The sequence below is a fragment of the Muntiacus reevesi genome, chromosome 8, assembly GCF_963930625.1.
Source record: "Muntiacus reevesi chromosome 8, mMunRee1.1, whole genome shotgun sequence".
In the NCBI taxonomy this organism is placed as follows: Eukaryota; Metazoa; Chordata; class Mammalia; order Artiodactyla; family Cervidae; genus Muntiacus; species Muntiacus reevesi.
In genome coordinates, this window is record NC_089256.1 from 4,136,548 (window position 1) to 4,158,086 (window position 21,539).

Genomic DNA, 21,539 nt, shown 5'->3' on the forward strand with positions numbered 1-21,539 from the left:
GGACCCTGATGCTAGAAAAGATTGAAGGTGGGAGGACAGGGGTATGACAAAGGATGAGATGGTTAGATTGCATCATCAACTCAATGGACATGACTTTGAGTAAACTCCAGGAGTTGGTGATGGACAGAGAGGCCTGGCATGCTGCAGTCCATGGGTCACAGGGTCTGACATGACCAAGAGACTGAACTAAACTTAGGTGATGAGATGTGAGTTACATGGTTTTGAAAAGAAAATAGGACAAAGATTTAGGACCAGCAACCTAGACCAGGTCCTTACAAGACATATAACAAAATTGTGAAATCTTGTGAGGAACAGAGCTTATCTCAAGTCATCAAGCATAGAGAAGGTGGAACACTGAAGAGAAAATAGGGACTACTGATGCTGTAAAACTTGGTTTCAGACTTAGAAAACAAGGAGGAATTCAATTCCCAGAGTTAAAAATTCCCAGAATCCCAGGAAGCAGGAGCCAAATTCTTATACCTGGGGTACCAGATCAGATCCGTGTGCATGCTTTCACCTCACCAATCATCTGCCTCCGTGGTATATGTTAACTGTAGTGTAGAACATAGAGTAGATGACAAGATGGAGGCGGTGACTCCCACTAAAGAGAGAAAACCATGCACTGCCAGAGATGCAGAAAACAGATGTACCAAAACCTTAATTTTCCCCTTGGGATCTTGGAGAGTACTTTTAAGAAGGGTTTTGTATTCTGTGAATTGAAATTTTGTTATTGATGCAAATCCAAGGACTAGTGAGCAACAGAGTGAGAGCAAAAGTAAGAATAAGAGAACCAGAGAGAACATCAGCACCAACAATGAGAATTTATTCACGCATCACTTGATTTCTGTGTTATTTTACTTTAAACAAAAATAAATTCAGAGCATGTCTACACAACATCAAAATGACAGCCAATGACACATCAAAATAGGGTAATCAATTTGCTTAAGAGCAAAATGACTCTAACTATGCACCCACTTTCAGTTCTTTGCCCTAATGGTGTTGACTGCCAAAACTCAAATGAAATAACCATCAAAAACACTTGATCTATAGCAATGATAAAGCTGTTACTTCCTGCTTTCTTTTAGAATATAAGCGGCAATATTATTCTCACAATTCAGTGATCGTGCTGTCGAAACTCAAATGCAATAACCATCAAAAACATTTGGTCTACAGCCATGATAAAGGAATTGCCTCCTGCTTCCTTTTAGAATAGGAGCTACAATATTATTTTCACAATTCAGTGTCATCATCATTTCCATGACCCCTTATGTAACCATATTCTACAAAACAGATAATTATCTAGAAACTTAGCACACAAGATGAATAGGGTATTATCTTTATCCACAAAAATCAATGTCACTTTTTATTAATTGATTAACATTCCAAGTTTCTTCTTCCCTTATTCTAGTGTGAAAGAAATCCCCAGTGACAAGGATTTCTGATTGCTCAAAAAATCTCTTGCAAGTGCTCCAGATCCTAAAGGGTTCACAATACAGTAAATCTAGTAAATACAGAAATTTACTTGTTAGAGTTCTTATGAGTCAAGTTGGAATTTCATACATTTCCTTGAAAGTGGTCCCAGGCAACACAAATATGTGACTGCAATACTGAAGCAAATAGTATGAATATATAGTTAGTCATTTATGTTCATATATTATTAACACATCAATGCCTAGACATGTACAAAGTATAAGTTCTAATCACTAACCACAGCTGTCTATGCAACAGTCAGCTTGCATACATCCTCTTGTGCATCTTTACAGATACTATTTATACTTAGAAATGTTTGACTTGTGAGTTTTCTGTTGTGTAGATTTAATAATGTAACATCATTTCTGTTAGTTCCTGGCAAAAATCTACTTTTTTTACTAGGTATTTTCTTACTTCTTCTTAGCTTCTTTCCAAATATTTCTAGTATATTTTTATATGTTCTTTGTTTGTTTAAATAGATTATACCATTCAAAAAAAGGTCCTGTAAGATATTCCTGTTGGTGAAGAAAATGCACAATCAGCCCTGACTACCTAAAGGGAATGGATGCTTTCCCAGAAAACTATTACAAAGATATGTACTGGGTTGGGTCATTCAATATTTATCTTTCAAAGTGGTATTAAAAACATAAATGTCTTACATATATTACATGGATTTTACATCTTTCTGCATTTATCTGGGAAGAATATTTCCGTGGAAAAGCACTAATATTGGAAATCAATATCTGAAAACATAAACATCAAATACACCTTATTTAGAATGCATTCTATTTTTAATGCCCTGTGAATGTTGAAGAAATATGTAGTACAAGGAGGAAAATGTAAAAGAAAAATCAATCATCCCCACTCATTCTTTCATCTAAAGAAATCCATTTGATAAATGTTTCCCTTCTAATGATTTTTCATATATTATATTGTCTTGTAGCCAGCAAATAAGCCTCTGTTCATGAACTCATAGTGTGTGCATTGCATCACTGCTTCAAAATTAATTACATGTTCATATATACATGTATTTTCACATAAATATAATGGATCCTTTAAGTCCTCACAATAAAAAAAGGGGGGGAGGGGGGCAGGGTCTTTATTGCTTTTATCTCTATTTCGGGAGTGAGAGGGTAACAGGCAGGAAGGCCAGGGGTCTCCAAATGGAGGAAATAGGCTGCAAGTGCCAGACATTTTTATCTCTCTTAATCGGCAGGAGGAAACAAACCAGTGATATTTTTTTCTTCTCTATACAAATTTAAAAAGAGGTTTCTCTTAAAATGCTGTGTTGCCATGACACCTGGTTTCACCTGAAGCTAACTGTTCTCAAACCTTGAGTTAACCAGTACATTTCTTTTTCTTATGGAAATGTTTTTCTTAAGCTATGTTAATGTGCTATGCATTTACCCCAGACTCTAAGTTCTGCCAAATGGCCTAACTTACTTACTCAGATATTGTTCCCCTAATCTATGTAAATGAAACTATTGTTGGTAATCTGCCCTTCTACAAGATTCAAGTCAATCATTTTATGGCCAGAGATGAATTATCTGGTGCCATTCTAAATTCTAAGACATTCCTTTCTTTTCATTAACAGACTGAGTGACTATATAACTTACAGTTAAAGACTAGGAGGGGGTTATTCTTTCTGCTCCCTTCTGATGCCTAAGTTAGAAGCTTTCTCTATCTCCTTTATACTTTAATAAAACTTTATTACACAAAAACTCTGAGCAATCCAGCCTCGTCTCTGGCCTGGATTGAATTCGTCTCCACCGGAGGCCAAGAATCCTGGCGCTTTCTCATTCAGCAACAACCTTTCAGTAGCCTGAAACATGATTTAACTTCTTTTTTAAAAAAAGTGCTAGAGTTGATTACTATGTGTAACTATTTCCACCATTCCATAAAGTTGCTAGTTTATAATTGATTACATAATAAAACTATTTGGTAAGGTTTTGAGATTATTTCAAAGCATTTAGCTTTATGAGGGCAATTAAATTTGCAATGCAAAGAGATAAGAAAAAGAAATGACCATCACAGAAATCCTGGTATTGCTTTGCTCTCTAAATACTACCTTTTTTCTGAATAGCACTGTAGCTCTCACCTGGAAAATACATTACTAAGCATTTTCACGAATGAACTAAATATAGTTTAAAATAATTTAAAACAATTTTTAGTTTCTATATTATCCTTACACAAGTCTTATGTAGAATAATATATATTTCTCTTGATTGACATTTTTAAGTGTTCAAAATGATTTTACTTACTTTCAACCTTTTTTAATTGGAATGTAATTGCTTTGCAATGCTGTGTTATTAATAGTTTCTGCTGTACAATGAAGTGAATCAGCTATATGCCAAGAGGCACACGAAAAGATACTCAGCATCACTAATTACTAGAGAAATACAAGTCAAAACTTCAATGAGGTATCACCTCTCACTGGTCAGATAGAACATTATATTAAAAAAAAAAATCTAAAAACAAGAAGAGCTGGAGAGGTTACGGAACATAGAGAACCCTCTTGCAATGTTGGTGGGAATGTAAATTGATATAGCTAATATGGAGAACAGCATGGAAATTTCTTTAAATACTGAATATAGAATTATCATATGACCCAGGAATCCCACTAGTAGACATACACCTTGACTGACTTTTTTAATGGTAAATACCTAACTTAGAACTAGAATATATTTAAATTAATAAAGTATAAAAGAAATATTACCTTAGTGGAATCAATTTTCACAGAAAAGTATCATTTTAAAATCAGGAATAAACCATAATTTCAAGTTCAGAATGTCTCTTCTACTTGAACAAGCCTCACAAAATTAGCACCATAAGCCTACTGAGCACTCTTGAGATCATACTCTGATTTAGTCAAAACCTAAACATCTTTAAAGTGAAGAAAAATACATTATTGATTCATTTAGAAGAAGATACAGTTGAACAAGTCCTTCCTGGTGGCTCAGTGGTAAAGAATCTGCCTGCAATGCAGGAGACCTGAGTTCAATCCCTGGGTCAGAAATCCCTGGAGAAGTGCATGGCAACTCACTCCAGTATATCTGCCTGGAGAATCCCATGGAGAGAGGAGACTGGTGGGTTACAGTCCATAAGGTTACACAGAGCTGAACACCACTAGAGCAACAAAGCAGCAGCAGAAGCCATAGGTGAACAAAGCCAGTAAGTGTAGATAAACAGAGCTGCATTTCAACATTATTTGAATCTACTTTGATCAAAACTTGCTTGGAAGGCAAGTGTACACATGAAATATCTGTTCCATAAACCATCTGTTCTGCAAGGATGTTGTCATCTGCATATCTGAGGTTATTGATATTTCTTCTGGCAATCTTGATTCCAGCTTGTGCTTCTTCCAGCCCAGCGTTTCTCATGATGTACTCTGCATATAAGTTAAATAAGCAGGTGACAATATATAGCCTTGATGCACTCCTTTTCCTATTTGGAACCAGTCTGTTGTTCCATGTCCAGTTCTAACTGTTGCTTCCTGACCTCCATACAGGTTTCTCAAGAGGTAGGTCAGGTGGTCTGGTAATCCCATCTCTTGAAGAATTTTCCACAGTTTGTTGTGATCCACATAATCAAAGGCTTTGGCATAGTCAATAAAGCAGAAGTAGATGCTTTTCTAGAACTCTCTTGCTTTTTTGATGATCCAGCAGATGTTGGCAATTTGATCTCTGGTTCTTCTGCCTTTTCTAAAACCAGCTTGAACATCCGGAAGTTCACGAATTGCTGAAGCCTGGCTTGGAGAATTTTGAGTATTACTTTACTAGCGTGTGAGATGAGTGCAACTGTGCGGTGCTGCAATCAATATGTCAGCAAATTTGGAAAACTCAGCAGTGGCCACAGGACTGGAAAAGGTCAGTTTTCATTCAAATCCTGAAGAAAGCCAATGCCAAAGAATACTCAAACCACCACACAATTGCACTCATCTCCCACACTAGCCAGTGGTAGAATTGATTTCAAATTCTGCTCCAAATGGCTCCAGCATCTAGGTTCGTTTCCTTATACTATGTAAATCTTTGCTGTTAATTGAGTGAGCCTCACAATAGCAGATCAGGGTCAGATACCTAAGTATTCTGTTGGTGAATCCAAATATTTTCCTAATACTAAACTTAAACAGATTTATCATAATAAAACTAATACACATGAGTCCCTTATGTAGCCATTCCAGGAGGTGCTTATCTTTTATCTCTTTCTTCTCAGCATTTTGCATCTTTACTCTTTTATCTACATGCCCTGCAGATATCCCAGGATCCTTAGACAGAGTATCAGTTTTTTTTTAAATAAAAACATGCCCTGATTTAGCAGATTAAAATAGTAAAGCAGACACTCCAGGCAATTCAGTCCCTATTGCCTTTTAAATAAAACATGTGATAAAAAAAATTCAATCTCATTTCCTTCCTTAACTATGTAAAATTGAAATAATACCTAGTGCTCATGTGTGCAGAATGGAATATCCCAAATCACAAACATCTATGATAATAATAAGCTAAAACTATATTTTTTTCAGGCTTGAGATACTAAAGAACCAATTTCTCAGAGCTTGTCGGAATTTAGCTATTCTGACTTAAAAATGTAGTTTAACTTAGTGATCAACCTCAGAAGATAAACTTCTGCTAATATTAAGGGAAGCCATCACTCAAAGAAAGGAGGCACTGTATTACTTCCAATGAAGTTTCAATAGGGAAAGTACAGATTGTACATATTTCAAAAGAAGTTGGCCTTTATCCTAAGTTAATAATAAAGTTTGTGTGTAAGCATTAAATGTTCACCAGCCTCCAGAGAGTTTTCATTTTGTTAATCGCTACATTTAGTTGGCAAAATTTTAAAAAAAAGTGTATCATATATTATACAGATTAATTGATATTAATACTACATTTGTAAAAAAATAAATAAACAACTAAAGAAATTGAGAACATAGAAAGAACGGCAATAAGAAATCTCAGAGAACTACATCTGTAATGTTTACAGAATATTATAAAACCAATACTATACATAGCACAGTAAACTGGATATTTGGACCAAACGAAGAAAGACGAAGTCTTTTTATTTATGGCCAGAATTTAAACATATTCTTCAAAAAAACCCAAAAACTTCAAAACAGAAAAATCCATATCTCTTCAGTTATTTTGTGATTGACAAAAAGACAGTTCTTTCCTTGAATCCCAGAAGGTTCTTCAAATATCTTGACATATGATTTTACAGAATTTATAGAATTCCTGTCCCTTATCCTCCATAATACCTAAAATAGAGTTACTAAAATAATACAGGGAAAGATTAATATATTTTTCTATAAAGCAGTTTATTTTCTTTTATAAGAAAGAGAGAACACTTGAGAACACTTGACTTATGCCACTAGAATTAGATCATTATATATACAAAGGAAACATTGACAAATAATTATATATGTATGGACTCAATCTTTAATATTAAAATATCTATAAAATATGGATTTCTAATTATGTTTCATTTGGTGCTTGGACATATAAAAATATCTTTCTATTAGAAAAGTAAAAAGCACACATAATATGATTAAACAGATGATTCTTTTCTTCTTCCTTTTAGTTTAGTTTTATGACAGTGAGGATATTAAAAATTTGATTCAAGGTTGGAATATTACATCTTAGTAGATAAAAAATAAATAAATGCAGATTTTAGGTTTTGAATTGAAAAGTAGTAATGATAATAATTGGACTTCCCTGGTGGCTCAAAGGTAAAGAATCTACCTACAGTGCAGGATACCCTGGATTTGAACCCTGGGTTGGGATGATACCCTGGAGGACAGCATGGCAACCCACTCCAGTATTCTTGCCTGGAGAATCCCCATGGACAGAAGAACCTGGTCCATGGGGTCACAAAAAGTCAGACACGACTGAGCGACTCAGCACAGCACAATGATAGTAACTGATGTTGTTTATTTTTCACAATTTTAAAAGATTTTCATCTAAGTATCATAGTGTATCTACAATTGAATACCTTTAATTTTTAAGTAATTGGAATAAAACCTATAAAAAGTTTCAGGAAAAAGTAATTCCATGACATTTTATGTGAAAATATAAGAAAATTAATTGTTTAAGCTTCTCTAATCCCTCACCAATTAGTTAAATTGAACCACAAGGATTTGAGTCAAATATTCAGTCAGACTGAATGACTTGTTTAGGAAAAGTCAGATTTCAGACCAAAAATTTCACTTATATCTGGACTAGTATACTCATAACTTCCAACTTATCAGCATGTAAATACAACATGTTCATTCAAAGAAGGTAGAGAATGCCTCTTCAAAATTCTGTTATGTTTCTGCTTCATACCTATGTTCACCATTTTATTACAGTAAGTAATTTGAATAACCTTTACAAGCAATTATTTTATCTCCATTAAAAAATATGCCTAAACTAAACCTGAAAAATCTGCATCTGTGAAGATTTCATATTAAAGAAAATAGGTATTTCTTTTTGGCAGTGGTACTTCTATTTCTTCAGTTTGAGTTAAACACCCAAACTTTTGGCTAAGAAGGTAAGATAAAATGTCACACAAACTTAACAGGCCTAAATCTATACTTGATCTTGCCCTCTAAACATGCTCCAACCACAACCTTCTCAGTTAATGATAACTTTACGTTTTCTATTAGCTTCAAGTCCATATGTTTTTCTCTCAAATCCTAACTGTACATTTTCAGGAAACCTGTTTCAGTCCTACCAAAATCAAATATAGATTCTGACTCCTCTCACCTCCATGGACACGACATTAACCCAAGCAGGGATAATTGCAATAGCCAACAACTGTTCCTCCTACATCCATCCATAACCCCTATAGGCATTCTTAGCACAACAGGTCCCGTGAGCTTTGTGAAACATCAGATGAGCCCATTGCTTTAATCAGATTGTTTCTAGTCTCCTCTTTTATTCAGTCTAAAAGCCACAGTCCTTTCTATGACCCAGAAGACCCTACAAATCTTTATATCCCCTCGCTTAGTCTTCTAATCACAGCGGTTTATGTGTGGATTATAGAACTGTATAGGGAAATTTTGCTGGAGGGTTTTTGCTGTGGTGGAGTCCTCTGACACAAAAGCTCTTTTCTAAAATTTGCCCATTTATCCTCTTATGAAAAATTATCTTAAATTTAGAAGTAAGGCAAAACAAAATCAAAAGATGGGTATTATGTCCCTTCATTGTCATTTGAGAGTGTTATTTGGCAGGCCCACCCAATAATTACTCAAAAGAATATTCTTTGTTTGCTTCAGTGTTTACTATTGGGGACTGAAAAAAGACTTAGTGAAGATTTAATGAAATTGAATATTGACCTATAGATCTATAGTAAAGAGAGACATAATTTCTCCCCAATAGAAACAAAAGTCCCACAGGTTATGGTTTATAGTTCAGAAGATATTAACCAATTTTATATTTAACCTGAGGTGTTTATTCTAACACTCCTTACTAAATCATCTATAAATCCCAAGTTTGCAAAATGCTCTTTGATGAGGCCATCTTACTGATCCCTCATTAATTAATGATTGGAATAAGATCTTTGGTACATGCACATTTTATATTTGTATGAGAGTCATGCTTGAATGTTTTAAAATTATACTTTCAAGAGATATTATTTTGTTCAAATATTTGTATAAAAATCACTTCTCAGTGAATTCTATACTTTTCATCTTATTTTAAAAAATTAACCATACAGCCTGTCTCTAACACATCCTGTCACTTTTCTTTGCTATTTTCTTTCAAAATACTTCTGACATACTATATAATTCACTGTTAAATTATTCTATTTCTCCCTCTTTTTAGAATATGAACTATAAGTATGTCATTTTTCCTTCTTTTGGCTCACTGATGTACATTTTGTTCTGCTATAACACAATTCATGTGTTATAAAAATCACCACAAAATGCAAAGTTGCACAATAAAAACATTGGGTTTATGAGGAAAATGAGACTAAAGACACAAACTCAGAAGCTTTGTCAGTGACACATTAAAGAATGATGAGGCGGTGCTTAGCACACACGCACAAGGTGACGATAGGGGTAAAGAACACGCTGGCCAAAGGAGGGGACACATAAGATGCCGTGCTGATCCTGGGTTGGGAAGAGCCCCTGGAGGAGGGCACTGCAAGCCACTCCGGTATTCTTGCCTGGAGAATCCCATGGACAGAGGAGCCTGGAAGGCTACAGTCAATAGGGTTGCAGAGTCAGACACACTGAAGCAACTCAGCGCAACACAGATTTACATGTTAAATGGTCAAGACATATATAAACTCTCAATAAACACGGCACTTTACCTTGAAGAAAACTGAAGTTTGCTTGCTCAAGTGACCTCTAGAAGGGCTACCCCTGTTGCAGTACTATAAAATAGTGGAAGAAGATTTATCTGAATCAAATGGCAAGTTAGCACATCAGATGTAGATGGAAGTCACTCATAAAACACATTAACTGTGATGTTTGAAGTGTGTTCATGAGCACGATTGTGTGCATGTGTGTGAATGTTGTGTATTCCTATGAGATTTGGTTCAGCAGGGTATAGTTTTCTCTAGTCACCAAGTGTTTCCTCCTAAGGAAACTATACATAAGCAAGCGCAAAGCTGATGTTACGCTCAAAACTTTCCCAAATAAAAGAATTGTGTCCAAATATATACATATTTTCAAATTAAGCTTAATAGAACTGATTGTATTCCAATATCCTAGAAAAATGCCTTGTACATAGCATGCACTCTAAACATACATGTTAGTAAATGACTTAAAAAGTGAATCAGTAAAATATATTTCCTTGTATCACAACCTAGAGTCCCCAGAAAAGGATAAGTAGATAGAAACTATTCAAAGAAAATTGAGCTTCCTTTCAGCTAATATGACTAATATGAGCATACAAAATAAAATGAAAATTAATTGGAAGTATTTTACTTCAATGAATTGTTAAATTATATGGAATAAAGATTGTCTAACCTAGAAATTAGCACCTGGCTAAGAGATGGAGAGCATCGGGATGTCCAGGATGCAGAATATTAGTTTGAAAAACTATATTCAAAGTTTTATCAAAATTTCACTATTTTAAAGCAACCACCAAAACAATTCTACTTACTTTAAAATAAACTACAAAAAGTGAAACATATTTTTCTTTGGTGATATTTATGTAATGAACTTTTCTGTTTCCCCTGGGGCTACTTATTATTTTAGATGAAAATGAGATTTTAAAATTTATCTAAAAGGGCAACAGATTTGAAAAAAAAAAGAATAACTCTACTTAGTATATGAAGAACTACATTAATTACTACTATCTTGAACCTGACTGCAGTCCAAATAATTAATGAGAATATAAAAATATATTATTGTGAAAGAAACAATCACATGTCTGTAAGCTATTGTGGCCAGAGGCATAGTCACTAATCTGATTAGAACTTGGTAGAGACCAAGTAACATTTCAATTCAGAGACTTCAGTTCACAAGGAGCAAGAAGGTATTAACAAGCTTATTTCCTCAAACATTTGTCATACAGTGTCTGTCTAAAAAATCAGTATTAAAATTCTCATTACCGTCCTCCTCCAGCATAAAACACACAATTCAGATTTCAAATTTCTTCTCTTTCCATGTTTTTCTGGATAGTAGAAGGAAACACTTGAATAGGAATTCAATACATGATTTAGAAAAAGCAAAATGTCCACAATGTATACTCTTTGTTAATTCTTAATGGTTAAAATTTAACCACTGGCTTTCAGACTACAGCTTTTGGAGATTACCTATCATCCATCTCCATTCAAAGAGAAAACACACAATTGTCATTCATTCCCTCAGTTCAGTTGCTCAGTCGTGTCTGACTCTTTGCGACCCCATGAATCGCAGCATGCCAGGCCTCCCTGTCCATCACTAACTCCCGGGGTTTACTCAAACTCATGCCCATCGAGTCGGTGATGCCATGCCGCCATCTCATCTTCTGTCGTCCCCTTCTCCTGCCCCCAATCCCTCCAGGCATCAGGGTCTTTTCCAATGAGTCAACTCTTCACATCAGATGGCCAAAGTATTGAAGTTTCAGCTTCAGCGTCAGCCCTTTCAATGATATTCAGGACTGATCTCCTTTAGGATGGACTAGTTGAATCTCCTTGCAATCCAAGGGACTCTCAAGAATCTTCTCCAACACCACAGTTCAAAAGAATCAATTCTCCGGTGCTCAGTTTTCTTTATAGTCCAACTCTCACATCCATACATGACCACTGGAAAAACCATAGCCTTGACTAGACGGACCTTTGTTGGCAAAGTAATGTCTCTGTTTTTTAATATGCTATCTAGGTTGGTCATCACTTTCCTTTCAAGGAGTAAGCGTCTTTTAATTTCATGGCTGCAATCACCATCTGCAGTGATTTTGGAGCCCAGAAAAATAAAGTCTGACAGTTTCCACTGTCTATCCATTTATTTCCCATGAAGTGATGGGACCAGATGCCACGAGCTTAGTTTTCTGAATGCTGAGCTTTAAGAAGCCATGCTAGATACAATACACTCTAAACAAGAACAGAGAGCTTATTAATAAAAACAAACTAGTCCCCCCTTTCATCAGCATGCCAGTTGTGTGTGTGTGTGTGTGTGTGTGTGTGTGTGTTAGTTGCTCGGTGATGTCTGACACATTGCGACCCCATGGACTGTAGCCTGCCAGGCTCCTCTATCCGTGGGATTCTCCAGGCAAGAATACTGGAGTTGGCTGCCATTTCCCTCTCCAGGGGATCTTCCCGACCAAAGGATCAAACCCAGGTCTCCTGCACTTCAGGCAGATTCTTTACTGTCTGAGCCAAGTTTTAAGACCATCCTAATTAGAAGTCCTGAAGGAACCACAGACCCAATACTTAGTAGTGTCACTTGGATGTATAATCCGTTGATAGAGATGTTTGTATGCATGCAGTCAGAAGTAAAACAGACAAATGTCTTCCAGTAATACAATTCACATTTTATAATGACATCTAATTTGTGCACGCTACCTGCACACATACTCCTTTCAAATTTTCTTTTTTTCTCAGTTTCTAATTTCTAGACTTGGTCAATCTAATTATTTCTGTAGCGATTACACAGAGTGATTGTGATAGTGATACGGGTAAAAAGACTTCTGGAAAGGTGGACAGAAATTAAACCATGTGTGTATAAAGAAAAATATTCCACTTTTACCACACTTGCTTCATAGATATCAGAAATGACTATTTAGCTTCATCACAACTGGCTTAAAAAAGCTGAAGCCAATAAAAGACAATGGACTTTTGGTGACTCTGGGATAACAGAGGTGAATTGGATCAACCACTGAAGACCCTGTCCTGACCAATGAAGAATGGAACATATTTCCATACAGTTGTGTGTAGATATACATATTCACCCCGTACTAGTATAGTGTTAGCTTTCCATTTTTATTCAACAATACCACCATGAAGACTACCTTCCTTTAATGCTTAAACTACTTCAAGTTTTCCTCTTAACAATCTATACAGTGAATTTTTCACTGACCAGTACTCCCTTGCTTGACAAATTAATCAATCTAATGTAAAGTTATTTTTAATTCCAGTGATCTTCATTTTATTTTTGATATATGCGAGCTATAAATTCCATGATAAATTAACCACTTTAAAATAATTTTAATTTTACACTGATAATTATTTTTCTTGTATTTTTCAAGCATTGCATTCTCATCAAATTGTTACTGAAAATCTAATGTACTCTATCATACTGCTAATATCTGATATTGTGCTAAGTTCTATTATTTTATAAATTGCTACAAAATAATTTCTGCGTCACTTAGTCATGTCCAACTCTTTGTTACCCCATAGACTATAGCCCACCAGGCTCATCCATCGATTTCTCCAGGCAAGAATACTGGAGAGGATTGCCATCTCCTTCTCCAGCTAATCTTCCCTACCCAGGGATGGAATTCAGATTTCCCGCATTGTGGGTGGACTCTTTACTGACTGAGCCACCAGGAAAGCCAATTTCTCTGTAGCCTATAGTTAATACCATATAGCTAGAGATAGGTTTATTCTTACTGTTAGGAATCCTCTGGCCCTTATTAATTCCTGAATATTCAGGAATTAAGAGGAGAGGTGTGCCTTTCCTGGGGCTAAGGAATCCAGGCATATCCTTGGTTAGTTTCTCATTATGGTGATAAATAACCTCTTTTCTCTTTAATAGGGATCGCCTTGTGTTTTGTAAGTCTGGAATTTTATTTTATTTTTTTTATTTTTTGGAATTTTAATCTTTATCTTTGTTGAGAATAACTACCTTGTATGCCCATGCCATGTTGATTAAAACACCTTTGCTCCATCAGAGCTTGGGTCCCCGTGTCTTTCTTTCTTTCTCTCTCTCTCTATCTCTCTATTTCTGGCTGATTCCCTGGAGCGTGAAAGCCGGCTGCATAACCCAGGGAATAATAGCCTCTTTCCTTCTTTGCTTTCGCATTGTCGACTCTGGACCACCAGGTTCCAGTCCATTAAAGGACCAACATCTTACAAATTGAAAAAGATTGTAAAATAAAAAATCTGATTATTATTGGCTTTAATTATTTGATAGATATTCCTAAGCATTAATGTCAAGCCACTAAAGCCACATTTTTAAAGAGCAAGAGAGTAAAGAGAGAAAGAGAATAAATAATAGAAGGTAAAGTAAAAGAATGTTTTGCCAAAAAGAGACCATTGTGGTTTTTTTTTTCTTTCTAAAGTGGTAAAATTTTTAAATTATCCATTTCTTTTTAATATGAAAAAAAATTTTGAATAGTGGAGATTAAAGTTTTTATTTTTGTGTTATTTATGTAGAAAATATCAAAGAAAGATTTGAAATTATTTTTAAACATGAAGTTGTATTCTAAATGTATTATATAATGTCATTTTACATTATTTAAAATTGATTTTATTTGCTTACTTTTCTGATTGCTAAGTCAGTGCATGCTCATTTAAAGAAATTTAGAAAAATTAAATATCACTCAAAGCCAGTGCACTGGGACAACCCAGAAGGATTGGATGGGGAGGGAGGTGGGAGGTGGGTCAGGATGTGGGAACACATGTACACACAAGGCTGATTCATGTCAATGTATGGCAAAAAACACCACAATATTGCAAAATAATTAGCCTCCAATTAAAATAAAGAAAATTTTAAAAAGAAATTAAATATATATACTTAGTTTATATATGTCTTCAATTTTATATATATATAAATGTATATCTATAGATATACACACACATAGACATACACATGCATATGCAAAGAGATTTGGGCTTCTGCCTAGAGTATAGAAAGCTTGAAAATAATATCATTCATTTATCAAAAAATAAATAAAATATAAAACCATAAATTTTCTTGAAGCCAGATGGGTGTTAAAGCTCATAAGAAAGTAGGTATCTTGAAATCAAGGGCAAGTGACTCCTCAAAGCCAGACTGACTGCAAGTACAAGGTCACCTGCAACATGACACTGAAGGAAAAGAGGTTGAGGCGATACAAGTAGATGAAAAGAAATCAGACCAAAATGGTAATCAACTGTAATTTGCCAAGTCTAGGCTATGCATATAGGTCCCCCTAGGAATTACAGACAAAAGAGAAAGTTGCTTCCTCTGCAGGTTCTTCTGCATTGTCCTCCACAGTTTGCCAAAAACGGGATGCTATAGGATGAGAGAGTACTTGGAGATAGCCTCCAGTAATGGTGCAAATTTGAACTTTCCAAATATTTGAAGATTAGAAGTTTCACCAAAAAGATCTATGGATTGGAAATGAGTCAGTAAAGAGATGCTTAATATCATGATTCTTTGTGGGAAAGCAAATTAAACAACTCTGGGATACCACTAAAGTTTTCAGTTGTTTTTTAGTAAAAGAAAACTAAACAATAATACCAATGGCTAATAAATATTAGAGCAACTGAAACTCTCTTTGTGGAAATGCTAAATAATATAACCATTATGGAAACAGTTTCAGTTTCTTATAAAGATAAAAATTCACATCATATGATCAAAACTCTCCCTTGTAGATATTAGCCCAAGATAAATGAAAACTTGCATTCACACAAAAATTTATGCAGTAATGTCTTCAGAAAGTGTTAATCACCCAGTCGTGTCCAACTCTTTGTGATCCCATGAACTGTAGCCCACCAGGCTCCTCTGTCCATAAAATTCTCCAGGTAAGACTACTGGAGTGGGTTGCCATTCCCTTCTCTAGGAGATCTTCTCGAACCAGGGGCCAAACCCGTGGCTTCAGTATTACAGACAGATTCTTTACAATCTGAAGATTTATTAAAAAGTTACAAAAGACTGGACACAAACTAAATGTTCTTCTACTTGTGAATGTATAGACACACTGTGGTATATCCATGTGATAGATTACTACTGAGAAATAAAGAGAATGATCAATTGATTCAGACTACAATATTGATGAGTATCAAATTTATTACAGTTAAGAGAAAGAAACCATATTCAAAAGGATCATGTTTCATATTTATGACATATAACTTCATATATACAATATACTAGAAAAGACAAAAATACAGGAACAGAGAACAGATCAATGAATACTGGGGATAAGGAGTGAAGAAGAGATAAACTAGACAGTGACATGAGAGAACTTTAGGGGTAATAAAATATTCCATATCTTGATCATGGTAATGGGTATATAAGTACATGCCCTGTTAAAACTCATAGAACTATGATTAAAAAGGGTTAATTTCCCTGAATGTAATAAATCTTACTTTAAAAATAATTATCACCTATCAGTTTAGTAGTTAATATGAATTATGGGTTTATATACATGCATATGTCAACTAACAGCTACCAATTTATCTACTACTTATGTTCAATATATTCTTCAAATTAATATGCAAGCATAAACTTATTTCATCTTCAGAAACTTATAAGAAAGGTACTGTTGTTGTCACCACTTAATAGTCAGGCAAATCAAGGCTTAGGATTTTATATAACTCACCAAGATCAAGTCTGTCAAGAGCAATGCAAAACTTTGGACACAGACAACTATAATCAAAGACTAAGCCTACAACCTCATACAGAGTTATATATTTGTATATACTTATATATATAAGTAATATTTAGTTATATACATACATGTGCCTGTGCTTATGTGCTCAGTCGTGTCTCACTCTTTGCAGCCCTATGGAATGTAGCCCACCGGGCTCCTCTGTCCATGGAATTTTCCAGGCAAGAATACTAGAGTGAGTTGGCATTTCCTGCTCCAGGGTATCTTCCCGACCCAGAGATCGAAACTGCATCTCTTGCATCTCCTGCACTGGCAAGTGGATTCTTTACCAATGCACCACCTGGGAAGCCAATTATATATACATAGTAATATATGTATGTAAATGTATTTTATGTTATACTAAATAATAATTTTGGAAACAAAGATGCTTATGATATAAAATTAATAAATTAAGGAGAAAATATTCACAGAGGGAATTTATTTATATATATATATACATATATATATATATATAAATAGAGAGAGAGAGAGAGAGTTGATGTATACCATTATTTGTGGTAGTTATAATGATCTCAAATGGCATCAGTCTGCAACAGCTTGGAGTAGTGCTTGGGTTTCCAGCTAGAGACTGAGGCTAGGTCACAGTGGTGAAAACACCAGATCCTAGCCACTAGACCAATTAGATCCCTGGGCCCTGCAGATTCAATCTCTGACCCTTTGGCTTTGCAGAAAAGAATTTCCACATGGATGCAAAGGAGTGAAGTAAGTAAAGTATTTACTAAGAGGAAAAGGGTACAGTGCCTGTGGATAGACACACGGGCAGACTCAGAGGGAGAGTCCCTGAGTTGTGCCCTCCTGGCAGTTTAAATCACTTGCATGGGGCACTTCTTCCAGTTTTCCTTTGGCCAATCATTTCATTTGCCTGGCTTACAGTCCTGTGTTTGGGGAAGGAGTGATATGTGGTCTGGGCGGGGCCCAATCTCTTCCCTTAATTGTCCTGCTATTCTCTTGGAGTTTCAGTCAATAGAGAGTGAATCTCCAATTGTTTTACTCTGTGGGGACCCATCTACCTCCTGCCTTAATATTCTTTAAATTCTCCATAGACACTGAATTAGCAAATACTGATCACTGTCCCTAGGAGAAACACAGGGTTAAGTGCCTGTGAACCTGTGGTTATAACGTCTCCAACAAATGATGAATGTGTAACCTTGCTTTTTGTATGTTTCCATCTTAAAACATTTATTTGATACAGTTCATTGATCCATTAAATCAAACTTACACCAGCACTATAAGTCATGCTGGAAAGAAGATTATCTAACACACAAATTTTCTCCAAAAGGGACATCATAACTTTCCTGCACTTTGAAACACTAGATAACATTTCAACACTATGCTTGGGGACCATTTTAAACATCAAAATCACCAATAAAAAGGAAAAAAAAAAAAAAAAAGGGGAAAATGTGACACCTATTATACAACAAAAAGAAGCCTTACTTATAGTGTAAAAACCGAAGTGTTTCACCTTGACTGACCTAACTGGGAACTTTTGACTGAGGTCATTTAAATTTGTTCACCACTCTGCACATAAACACATCAGGAAATGATCAAGAAAGCACTTCAAGTATTGATTTTAGCTACAAATACAATTTAGCCAACAGGGATATAAGAAATCTGTTAGTAATGAGGATCAGTTCTGTGTGTGTGTATAATCTCTAATAAGTTTGTATTTTTGTTAGTATCACATTATGAACATTTTCATTTTCAAAAATTTTTGAAATTTTCATTTCAAAAATTATTTAAATTCATGCTTTGAAATTACTATATTTGGCATATGATACTAGTATATTTATATGATTAATCAATTAATTGGATATTTTAAGAATCAAGAATTCAGACTCCTTTTTTATTATAATTTTTTCAGTTAACAAGTTCTCTTTTTTTCCTAATCTATCTTACACTAGAATATATAAACTTCATGTAGTCAAAGATATTTTGTTATTTTGCTCACTATTAGAATCTCTATCTTAGGGTCATCCCTAGAACATAGTAGATGCTCATTTAATTTTTCAATGGATAAATAAACACACTCAAGCCACTATGGAGGAAGAGATCTGGATTCATTGACTTCTACTCTCAAGAAGAAAAGAAAAGAAAAATTCCATACTTCTATGTGTTAATCTTAATAGTAAAACAAAAAGAGAATCCATGGTAAATTAATGTTTAATTAAACCTATCTATCTCAGAGCATATTCATCCATATCAGAGCAAAATAACAAAGAGTTTCTAATTTTAGATATTTGAAAGGGGATTAAATTCTGTTCATATTTTTTCAGGAAGAAATGAAAATAATACCTACCACTGCTAAAGTTATGTATAATTTAATGTCAATATGACAATAATCTATTTATATATCTGAGCAAAAACCATTTGAGAAAGTTATCTGTATGGAGGAATCTATAATGTGAATATTCTATGTATTCTGTTATAGAAATACTGCATAATCTAGTGCTGAACAAAGTAATGATAAATGTAATTACTTAAACTTTAGATAAAAATAAAGGCTCTGACTAAGTGAACCAGAAAGAATCACTAAATGCCTTTTTTGAGCAAAATGAGTGTCTCTTATGATCAATCCAAAGTAAGTTCAACAGCCTATTAGCAAGGGAATTTCTCACATGGGTAGAATCTGCTTTTTCATTTTCTCTCAAGGATTAGTTATATAAATGCCAATTTCATCAAAAACTAGGTCAGTATGGTTAAAAAAATATTTGAGTGAAACAGAAAAGTACACCGGTTGATTAAATAGATGTATTTATTGATTAAATGGATGGTTTTTATTTTTCTTTGGGGGAAATACAAATTCAGAATGCTTCTTTAACAACTCACTGAGTCCCAACTGACATAACTCAATCTCTGGAAACATAATCAATAGTTTATTTATTAGGATTTATTCTGTGCAATCCCACACACTATCACCTGCCATGCTCCTCTGTCCACAGGATTCTCCAAGCAAGAATCCTGAAGTGAGTAGTCATTCCCTTCTCCAGGGGATCTTCCAGATCCAGGGATTGAATCCGGGTCTCCTGCATTTCAGGCACATTCTTTACCGTCTGAGACACCAGGGAAGCCCAGTCATTAAGATTGATAGTTAACATTTAGCTAACCATAATTCAATTTGCAATTTACATAAATATTTTGAGACTTTTTCTTCATCTTCTATACAGATGCCTATAAGAAATACCGTTTCGACTTTCAGTTGGATTTTCTGATATACATAGAAAGTATGTTTAAAAATTATGCTTATGGCTTTCTACCAGATTTAGCACAAGAATAAGTTTAGTGACCTTGACACAAAATATTTTCCATGAATTGGTAGGCACAGACTGGAATGAAAAGTGAATGAGAAGTGAAGAAATGAATATAACTTGTGAAAACATCTTCAGTAAGCTTATTAATAAAAATGACAGAGAAAAAGAACTAATGTTGGAAAGTTGTTGCTGCTTTTAAAATTTATTTTAAGCTTTGGGGATAATAAAGAATGCCTATGTGCTTAGGTGGATGGTCTATGAAAGAAAGAGAAAATATGAATCTGAGCATTCATTTAAACCAAGTATATAAGAAAAGCATCACTGTTAATTTTATTTCATTTAAATAATGTAATAAAGTGCTATGAGGAGTACTAATTTCAGATGACAGTATGAGAAAGAGAAAACCAAAGAAAAAGAATATAAATAAATTTTTTGTTGAAGAAATACTACCATGTGCTACATAAGTAATAAATTAAGTAAAGGAATATATGTAAGTAAGCTTTATGTAAGCAGTTAATATTATATTTTTATATTTTCAAAAACAAAATAACAAGTAATTCTGAAACGTTGAATTGTTTTATTTAATAAACAATTACTGTTATTAAATAAATGTGATAAATCATCTGTCTATTAATTTGTTATGTTATATTTATCCTTTATTCCTCTAGATAAAACATAGAGGATTCTCATTTTTAGATAAAGGACTCAACATTATACTGTTGAAACTTGAATAGGATGAAAATTCAGATGAAAAACGGGACCCTTGGTAGATTATTGTAAACACAGACTATAGAGAACTATTAAAATGTAAGCACAGTGGCAGAAATATCTTCTGTGAGAAGAAATCTAATAAGCTAAACTATTATGTCACTTTTAGTAGCAACATTAGCATGGGTGATGAGTGTATGCCTCAACAAAGGGCTTCCTGTAAAGAAAATTGGTCTTAAATAGTGGTGACTTTAGAGGTTTTAACCAAAATGATTAAATTAAGAAATTTCCATTTTAGATTTGGCCTAGAGGTCTTCTGGGAAAAAGATTATCCATTAATATTTTCACATTTCAGCATATAACCTAGACTTTGAGCTAAGGGCAAAGGTTAAAAGTTGACTGAATACAAACATGCCTTAAGTTAGTGATAGTGAATTCGTCTGGAGAGAATCAGAGACTTTTCTCTCCCAGAGACACTTTCTTGAAGTCCAGGGTCTTAAAGCTAGAGCTCTTTCTCCCTCTCTCCCTTCATCTCCCCTCATATCTCAAACAGAAGGGGTAGCTGTACCACCCAACCCGATACCATCTCAGAATCTCACAATTTCAGCATTGCTCTCTGTTTTGCATCCCCATTGCATAGGTATGGCAACATGAGGATCTCATAGCTATGAAGACTGGCCTCTGGGAGCTGATATTAAGATGCTCTCTGAGTAATAAATAAGCTGTCTGTTCTCTCATCCAGAGATCTGATGTTTTCTGTTAGAATATGATTACAAGAAACAATTAGCAGTTTGTTGGCAAAGGACATAGCAGAGAAAGGCTCAAAGTCACAGCCCTCAATTTTTGCCCAATTAAGATCTTACTTTTGAATCAAAACACTGTATATAAAGAATCAAGCCAACATCTTGACAGTTTTTTCCTGAGATTTCTCATTTCTTGCAAAATTAAATTCAAGATACATCTACTCTTGGGCTGCCTCACCCTGCCCACCTAATTCTCATCTGTTTGAAGTGTTATCTGTACCCTGTCAAGTCATTTCTAGTGTTGGAAACTATGTGAACATATGTGTCTTGTAAGATTTGGGACTGAAATTAGCAAAAAGTAAATGTCTAGCTAG